Raw genomic sequence first — 10,202 nt, 5'->3', positions numbered from 1 at the left:
CAACAATTAGCAACTAAATTAGCAAGTACACGACCTCGCAGGTCTCAATAGTTCTCACATAAGGCCTAAACATGATTTCTAACATGAAGTACAGTCATTTTCTATGAAAACAGATGGAACATGTATTAAACAGTAGGCCAATTAATTCCAAATTCTCGCGGGACGGACCACGTCACAATCCCTACGGTGCACGCCCACACGCCCGTCACCTAACATGTGTGTCACCTCCAAAATAGTCATACGACACAATGTCCGGGGTTTCATACCCTCAGGACCATATTTATAACCGTTACTTACCTCAGTTCGAGCAAAATCCTACTCCGCAATGCCTTTTCCACTCAAATCGGCCTTCGAATGCCTCGAATCTAGCCATAATAATTCGATTCAATCAATAAAAATTATAGGAATTAATTCCATATGAAATTCTATATTTTTTACTAAAAATCCGAAATTGCACTAAAAATTTGCATGTGGGGCCCACGTCTCGGAATTCGACAAAAGTTGCGAAATATGAAGTCTCATCCAACCCCGAGTCTAACCATACCAAAATTACTAAATTTCGATAATATTTCGACCCTCAAATCCTCAAATCTATCCGAGAGGATTTTCAAACTCTTCCAAGTAAATTCACAGATTTAATGCCAAAACTAGTAATAGATTCGGGTAATCTAACCAACATTTAGTTAAGAACATTTACCCCGTTGTTTTCTCTGAAAATCTCCCGAAAATCGCCTATCCCCGAGCTCCAATTTGGTAAAAATGGAAAATGGGATGAAGTTCCATTTTCAGAACTTAACATTCTGTCCAGAAAATTTCGGTACTGTTCACGCGCGAGTGCTGTTCACGGTACAGTTCACATACGCTGTTCATGGGGACTATTCACGTACTGTTCACATACACTGTTCATGGGTACTATTCACAGACACTGTTCATGGGTACTATCTACAGACACTGTTCACATGCTGTAAAAAAATCAGCAACTGTCCAAAGAGAAAAATTCAACATTTTTTTTTATCCGTTAACCTTTCGAAATCCACCCGAGGCCCTTGGGACCTCGACAAAATGCATCAACCAATCCTAAAACATCATACGAACTTAGTCAAAACCTCAAATCACATCAAATAACGCTAAAACTGCGAATCACAGCCCAATTTAAGCCTAATGAAACTAGGAACGTCCAACTTCTATATTCGATGCAAAAACCTGTCAAATCAAATCCGATTGACTTCAAATTTTGCACACAAGTCATAAATAACATATTGAAGCTATGACAATTTTTAGAACTGGATTCCGACCCCGATATCAAAAAGTCAACCCTCGGTCAAACTTTCTAAAAATCTTCTATTTTCCAACTTTCGCCAAAATGCGCCGAATTATCCTACAGGCTTTCAAATCCAAATCTGAACATGTGCCTAAGTCCAAAATCACCATACGAAACTATCAGAATCATCAAAATTCCATTCCGGGATCTTTGTCTCAAAAGTCAAATCTCCGGTCAAACTTAAGAAATCTTTAGCCTTAGATTTCTAGATTCCGTTAAATGGCGACAATTTGATCTAGGGACCTCCGAATTCCATTTCAGGCATATGACCAAGTCCCAAATCACGATACGGAACTACCGAAATGGTCAAAACTTTTATCCAGATTTGTTTGCTCAAATTGTTGACCGAAGTCAACTCAGTTGAGTTTTAAAGCTCTAGTTCACAATTTAATCCATTTTTCACATAAAAACCTTCCGAAAATTATACGGGTTACGCACGCAAGTCGAAAAATTATTGATACCGCCTTTTCAAGGTCTTAAAATATTGAGATAATTATTTAATTTAAAGATGATATTTTTGGGTCATCACATGAGCGACTGTGCTAAAACCACGGAACTTGGGAATGCCTAACACCTTCTCTCGGGTTAACAGAATTCCTTACCCGGATTTCTGTGTTCGCGGACTGTAAAACAGAGTCAATCTTTCCTCAATTCGGGATTTGAACCGGTGACTTGGGACACCATAAATTATCTCAAGTGGCGACTCTAATTTTTAATTAAATAATCCTGTTTCGATTGTCACTTAAATTGGAAAAAACTCTCTTTACCCTTCCCCGGGGTAGGAAAAAGGAGGTGTGACAGGATCTTTCTAAAATCTCCATGGATCTTGAGGAAAACTTAATTAATAAAATAAGGGCTTTAACTCCTATTATAAACAATTATGACATGCGCACGTGGTCGCTCAATACCAATGGGCTTTGTACTACCAAATCCTACTATACTCTAATCGAAACCCTATTAATGAAGTAGACTTTATGTGGATTTGAAATCTAAAGTACCCTAATAAACTAAAGTTCTTACTTTGGAAATGTCTTCATAATAGGCTGCATACTAGAAGTCATTTAAATCACATTGGTATCAATATCGATCCAATCTGCTCCTACTGCAAATCCTAAAGGGAAACGATTAAGCACATTTACTTAGACTGCCTTGTAGTTAGGGATTTATGGCTTCAACTAGGATTGGATACAAGAAATGGGAATTATAGTCATGATTGGTTAAATGAGCTTAGAGACCACCATACTCTATTAGGAAATGGTATCATTAACTGGACTGAGCTCTTTCCTTTCTTCTATATGGTCCATTTGGATAAATAGGAGTAATAATCTCTTTAATAATACCATTAATAAACCGGCTCTTCAGCATGCTATTAATCAAGTAGTGTAATACACACTTCTCACTTAAAATGAAATTATAACCCATAAACCTATCCCTATCAATGTCATCTGGATTAAGCCTCCAGTGAACACTATTAAGCTTAATACTGATGGTTCGTTTGTACAAGCAAGCTCTCTATGTGGCTTTGGTGGTATTATCACAGATAGTAAAGGCCATTGGATAGTTGGCTTCTATGGAGCCTCTCAAGGATTATCACCCATTCAGGTAGAGCTATTGGCTTTGAAAGCAGGCATTTAAAATAGCGAAAGGGTAAGGGTTAACTAACTTAGAAGTGAAAACTGACTTTACTGATGCCATAAATTGTTTGGCTAATAGGATATCTATTTTTGATAACATCATTCTTGAGTGCAGGTTGTTAATGAATCAGCTGAAGGTTCAGGTAATCAATCGCACGTTCAGGGAAGCCAATAAGCTGACACACAGGATGGCTAAGAGAGCATTGAGTGACAACAAACGCAGGGAGATTACTATTCTCCATTACCCGCCTCATTTTGCAACTGAAGTCTTAAGATCTGACTTGGAAGGCTCAAACTATGTTATTAAAAATGTTAGCAAAGACGTTTGCTCTAGACTAGCTTATTTTGGGAACAAAAATGTCTTTCGAGACATGGTATGTGTCACACCTCCTTTTTCCGCACCCGATAGGGTGCAAGGGAGTTTTTTTCCAATTAAAGGACAATCGAAACGGGATTGGTTTATTTATTTCAGAGTCGCCACTTGGGAGATTTAGGGTGTCCCAAGTCACCAATTTTAATCCCGAATCGAGGAAAATAATGACTCCATATTACAGTCTGCGTACCAGAAATCCGGATAAGGAATTCTGTTAACCCGGGAGAAGGTGTTAGGCATTCCCGAGTTCCGTGGTTCTAGCACGGTCGCTCAACTGTTATATTCGGCTTGATTATCTGATTTTATACAATGTGAACTTATGTGCAAATTTTAACTCTTGACCGCTTTTATTATTATTTTTACGAGAATTGCAACGTCGTGAAAATATATCTCGAACCATGTTACATCAATGCACCCGTGGTTAGAGCTACGTTTCAACTCTGTTGAGATTGGGATTTGGGTCACATAAATGTGCACCCGAGTTTAGGAAGATAACATTATTAAATACGCGCCTAAAGCAACTAGCGTATTGTTATGTTGGGAAAAGGCCGTGAGATTCGCTAAACGGCCTGTCCCGAATTCTAAGTATTTTAATATATACATTTGGAGGGCCCCGCAGCTTGTGCATTTTTGTTTGTCGAGGCTCGTCTCATTCATTATTTTTTAAAAGGAATTTGCAACGTCATGGAAATGCATCTCAAACCACGCCACAATCAATATACCCGTGATTAGGGACACATTTCGATTTCGTTGAGATTTGGATTTGGGCCACATAAATGTGCACCCGAGTTTAAGAAAATTAAATTATTAAAGGCACGCCTAAAGCCACTAGCGCATTATTATTTTGGGGGAGACCGTAAAATTCGCTAAACGGCATGTCCCGAATTCTAATTATTTTAATATATATATATTTAGAGGGCCCCGCAGCTTGTGCATTTTTTCGAGACTCGTCTCATTTTTATTAAAGGCAAACCTAAAAACAATTATGATTTTCTACCCATGACGTCATCTGAGGTTAAATGAAAACAACGATTCTAATAGGTAATAGTATCCATGGTAAAATGAAAAAGCGATTCAACCAAGACGACTCACAAACCGTTCATACGTTCTCACATTTACTTTAAGCATGCAGTAACTATCCATAAAATAAACATTTTTAACAAAACAACAAAAAAATGCATTCGACATTCATCAATATCAAATACTCTCATTTGCCTTGAATCATAACATGCGAAAAGAACAAAATGAAACAAAAGATGAAGAACAATAACCTTGAACCTCGACAAACTCAGAACGACAAACACGACCCCGACGGAACTCAAGCCGGACCTCACTGAACAACGACGACCTCGATGGAAGCAGAGAGCTCAACCCAAAACTATCAATGCACGAGATATCGGCTGCTGCTGGATTTTCTCGACGCAGCAGGTACGTGAGGATAAGCAGAAAGGGATCGTTCGGATATGAGGAGGAAACAGCTATGGAGGGTCGTTTGGGGCTGTGGTCGACGCGGCTACTGGTTTCAAGCTTACGAGGGGTCGTTTGGGCAGTGGTTCATGGCAGGAGGCGTTGCTGGACTGGGGGTCATTTGGCAACGTCGGAGTTCAGTGGTCGACGACTAGAGCTGGGCATCGCTTGTGGTCGACGAAGGGAGTTTGGACAGGACGATGGTTGACGGGGGGGTGCGACTGGGTTTTCCGTCGAAGGTTGGTGGTTATGGCGTTTTGGGACGTTTGGTCGTCGACTGGTTATGGCTGGAGGTGGTGTTTGGACGGTGTCGATGAGGGTTTTTGGAGACGAGGAGGGTGAGAACAATGGTTATGGCATCAGGGGGGATCGTTAGGGTTTTTGCTTTGGTTCTTCTTCTTTTGAAGAAGAAGCTGAACAGTCGTTTTCTCTTTCCAAATTTTTCGAAGTCTTGTTCGTTTTTCAGCAAAATGTCCAAAAATCCAGCCCCTCGTAGGGTTTTTTGTTCCCTTCTTTGAGGAAGGAAATGAACAGTGCTCGCCGGACTGGTTTGGACGGAGTTTGGGAGGAGACGGGGTGGTCGTTTGGGTCGGGTTCCGAATGGTTTTGGGTAGGGTTCCGTTAGGGTTTTTCTTCTTCTTTTTTGAGGAAGAAAAAGATGAATAGTGTCCGTTCCCCCTGTTTTAAAAATCTGTCCGTGCATTTGTATAGCCTTTGCCAAGACAATGGACCCCACGTGTGTAGGGGTCCAAGATTCATGTCCCCCATGCGCGGTGGGGTTCCCCGTGTATGGTGTTTCATCCGTGTTCCCCACGCGTGTCCCCCACGTGTGGTGGACTCGGATTATTGTGGGCTAGGTCCGAAAATTAGGCCTAAAACCGGGTAGTTTGAACCCGAATATTATTCTTTTGCCCGGATCCTAGAATAAGAACACGACGTTGCTTAACTAATCCTATGTAAGCAAAATAACTACCAAAAATAAGACTAATATTTAAAATGAAACTATATCTTTTTTAATATTTTTCAAGATTAAAATAGCTACAAAATATTAAATAAAACTATTTTTCTGTAATTTTCGTTTTTTTAATAAAGATAAAATATAAAGTAATATTTTTTGTATTTTTCCAAAATTAAAATGACTACAAAACATTAATAGAGTTATATTTTTTGTAATTTTCGAATTTAGATATAAAGTACCAAAATAAAGTACAATTTTTTGTATTTTTTCAAGTTTTATGAGAAATACATAAACTAAAATTTATATATATATTTTTGTAATTTTTCTTTTTGCAACGAAATAAAGTAAAATAGTCAAAATAGCTATATTAGACCTAAATTCACATATTCACACTAAAAATGTGAAAATTCTCGGGGAGGGTCAAAAATCAGGTGTGTACAGTATGTAATAGCCAAGTACTAAATGCCCTACCGGGTGGTTGTATGAACTCTACTATTATGTGATATCTATAAATAAGATCCCTGTTATAAAAAAAAAAAAATGTGGAGGAGTTTATAGGAGGGGAAGGGGTATTACTTTCTATATCTGATTTCAATCCGGATATTAATTTCTTAACACCTTTAAAATAGATTTTATTATAATTAGAACTAGAAAATATAAAACTGTAATAGTTTGACTTATATAATTCATGTTTTTCTTTAAAAGTATATGAAAATTTGTGATTAAAGGAAAAACCTTTTTTTTTTGGGTGCAAAAGGAAAAACATTTGACTAACAAATACTATAGGTTGGTATGAGGAAAATATTCTAAAAAATATTTTCATGAAAAATGAGTGGTTTTACCACTTATTTTCTTTTGTTTGGTTGGCGAGTGAAAATATTTTTCCGAGTATTTGGTTAAAGAGTAGAAAATATTTTTTAGAAAAATAATTTTTTATGCTACTCTCCTCATCCCCCTTCCCCCAAGTCCCTATGTTTCTTGTGCTCCCTCCTCCCCCTCCCCCCTCCCCCCCAAATACCCAACATTTTCATGACTCTATTTTCTTCAAAAATTTAATTATTCTTCTAAAAATTCACACAAATCAAAAGGATCTAATGTGTTGCTTTACCTTTTTATGCAAATAACGATAAAATTTGTGCTCCATAACTAAAGAAAATATTCTTTTTTTGGTTGAAGAAGAAAGTATTATTTCTACAACATGAAAATAAAGTACTCATTTTGTTGAAATGAAAGAAAATAATTTTTATACATCATGAAAAGAAAATACACATTTTGTTGAAATGAAATAAAATACTTTTTTTATATCATCAAAAAAATAATTTTTACTGCATTATTTTGTTGAAATAATAGAAAATACTTTTTACTACATCATTTTGTTGAAATGAAAGAAAATACTCATTTATTGAAATGAAAAAAAACTCTATTTATAATATGAAAAGGAAGTACTATTAATAATATTTCTATTTATGGTGAGGGTGGGGGTAGGGGTGGCGCGAGAATGGGGTGGGGTGGGTGTAGTTGGTAGGGTGGGTGTGTGGGGGTGGGTTGGTGAGGGTTGGAAATGGAAAATGAGAGGAAGGTTGGAAAAGAGTTTCAAAAAATATTTTCTCTTCTCTTGATAAGAAAAACATTTTCCTCCAATTGAAGAAAAATATTTTCCAAAATATTTAAACCAACAAAAAATAAAAAAAGTTTAAAAATATTTTTCGAGAAATATTTTCCTTCGTACCAGACACACCCATAGCATCATGTGTAAAACACATGGAGTAACAATTGCGTAGTAAGTAATTTGAATGTATTAGAAGAAGGACGAAAAAATGAAACTGCGAGAAAAGGAGTTAGGAGATTCTCGGGAAGGAATTTTATGGAAAATATTAGTACTGCATATTAGTCGATAAAATAGACTTAAAGCACTTTGTGATGTCTTTTTGTATTAAAATTGAAAATGGAGAAAGAATTTACAAGCGCCATTTTTTAGGGTTAATTTCACTAATGGTCATTCAACTATCTTTTAATTTTACTATAATCACTTAACTATTTTTTTTTACTTAAAAGTAATTAAACTTTATCAATCTTCTATATATTATTAAAAGGAGAGGAAAATGCCCTCTCCTTAAGCCAAGTGGCAACCTTAAAATTAGCCACATATAATGTATAACTGATTAACTATTAACTAACAACTAATTTAGCCATATGGTACACCCAAATATTATAGTAGAAAAGAGTGTACGAAAATGGGAATAACGATAATTTTATGATATTTATATTTTAAATTAATTAAAAAATAAAAGATAAATAAATAGCACTCAAATAAATTATTGATAAATTTAGACCGTTGAAGAATTTTTAACATTATAAGATAAGTTTTAAAAAAATAAAAATATTTTCAAAGTAAGAAAATATATATTTATATTATATTAGAAGAGAAGTAGTATCAAAACATTAAGCCAGTTGACAAGTTAATAAAAAGTTACATTAGTAGATGTATAGTACTAAGTACTTGCTAATTTAATAAAGAATAAATAAGGAATAAATAATTTATTTAATTACCATATGATGTGTATCCTACGACTTTGTATAGATTTGTTATAGTTATGCACACTATATTAAATAATAAAATAACAACTAAGATTTATCAAAATAATATGATATGTTAAATCATAATTTTATAAGTTTAATATTTGTTCAAATTAGATGCACGGATTCTAATACTAGTATTACTTAAAAGTCATTTTGGCTCAAAACCTACCATAAATATGACATGACATAAAATTTAATAAGAAAAATTCAAAAATAAATACCACATAAGCTTAAATGGGTCATGCCCACTAAATTTATTTCTCCCTTAACGTCATTTGACCCATAACCCAAATGGGTTTCCATTATGAAAAAACGTACACCCCTAATAAAATTAGGTCTTGTAATTTTATGGGTGATTTTGATCATACAAGTACAATCTTTCTTTCGTCTAAATAATTGCAATAGGTTGTCTCTAATTGCATCTTTGTTGAAAATTTTCATTATGTACTTTAATTACAGGTGTTGTTTACTAAGCAGGTTATGTGTATGTTGGTGTTGCTTAACAAGCAATATTTTGAAACTAATGGGATGGTAGTTTGTAAAATAGATTCTTATTAGCCTTATTACTCTTGTATGCTTATGATACATTAATATGTTATGTGAGATGGATACAGTAGTATTTTAACTTCATTATGTGAGTTGGATACAATAGTATTTTAACTTCAGTAGGAAACTACTCGAATAGAACATACAAACAAGATAAGAAATTTTTAGTATGAAATAATTATAAATGACCATTATGTAACAGCAAATGCAAGAATTTTGTAGTATAGAATAACCATTTTAAACTAATGTGGAATTTAATATCTTTTTTACCGAACTCATTTGGGTTATGGGTCAAATCACATTAAATGATAAATGGATCTAAAGTGGGTACGGTCCATTTAAGCTTATGTGACATTTATTTTTTGATTTTTGTTATTATATTTTATGACATGCCATATTTATGGTAGGAATTTGAGTCAAATGACTTTTAAGTGACAATGATAAAGTTTAATTACTTTTAAGTGACAAAAAATAATTAAGTAATTTTAGTAAAATTAAAAGATAATTGAATGACCATCAGCGAAATTAACCCATCTTTTTAGCTTCCAACTTTTTCCGTCATTTTTTAATCCTTTTTTTCGTCTACTGCATCGTTTATCGTTTATAGAAACTGATTATTATAAGCTTGATTTTATGTTATACTTTTGCTTATCATCGAGCAAAAGAAACCATCTTGGGGCACAATTAATGGCATTGCAGTCATGCCCTTTCTAATAAATTGATAGTTTATTTGGCTAAACTTCTGAAAAATCAGAAGTACTAATTTTTTAATGCTTATTTTAGATAGTTACTGATCTTCAATCCAATTTATTCGAATACCATTATCGATTCAAAAAATATTTCAAAACAGATGAAGAAAAGAATGAGTCTCGTGGAAAGCGAATGTGACTTGGCAAGATATATGAAACATGTAATCTTGGTTAGATTAAGTTGACTTGTATATATTCCTATAACTTTTAAATATTGTTGCTCATGTGGCTTACCTGAATTTTCTATTCTAACTTTGCTCTTATGAAGTCATTAATGAGGTAATACATGCTTTCTTAAAAAAGAAATTATATTCTAAAAGATACAGCCATGTACCTCGAGTTTCTTTTTAGATGATGTCAAAAATGTTTTTATCGTTCTTGTGATAGAAGCTAACCTTTTTATATGCAAAATTACTAGGCACAATAATTTAAAAGCACTATTGGAATTTTTATAGAATACAATTTCAATGCAAACTTTGAATACTAAAGGGCATTTTGAAGGAGATATAAGAATAGTGTTGGATAAGATGTATTGGTAATGCTAGTATTAATAATAAAATTAGTTATGCTGACA

This window comes from Nicotiana sylvestris, chromosome 3 (genome assembly GCF_000393655.2).
Source record: "Nicotiana sylvestris chromosome 3, ASM39365v2, whole genome shotgun sequence".
NCBI classification, from domain to species: domain Eukaryota; kingdom Viridiplantae; phylum Streptophyta; class Magnoliopsida; order Solanales; family Solanaceae; genus Nicotiana; species Nicotiana sylvestris.
The sequence above is the reverse complement of the archived record's forward strand: the minus strand, read 5'-3'. Positions refer to the sequence as shown.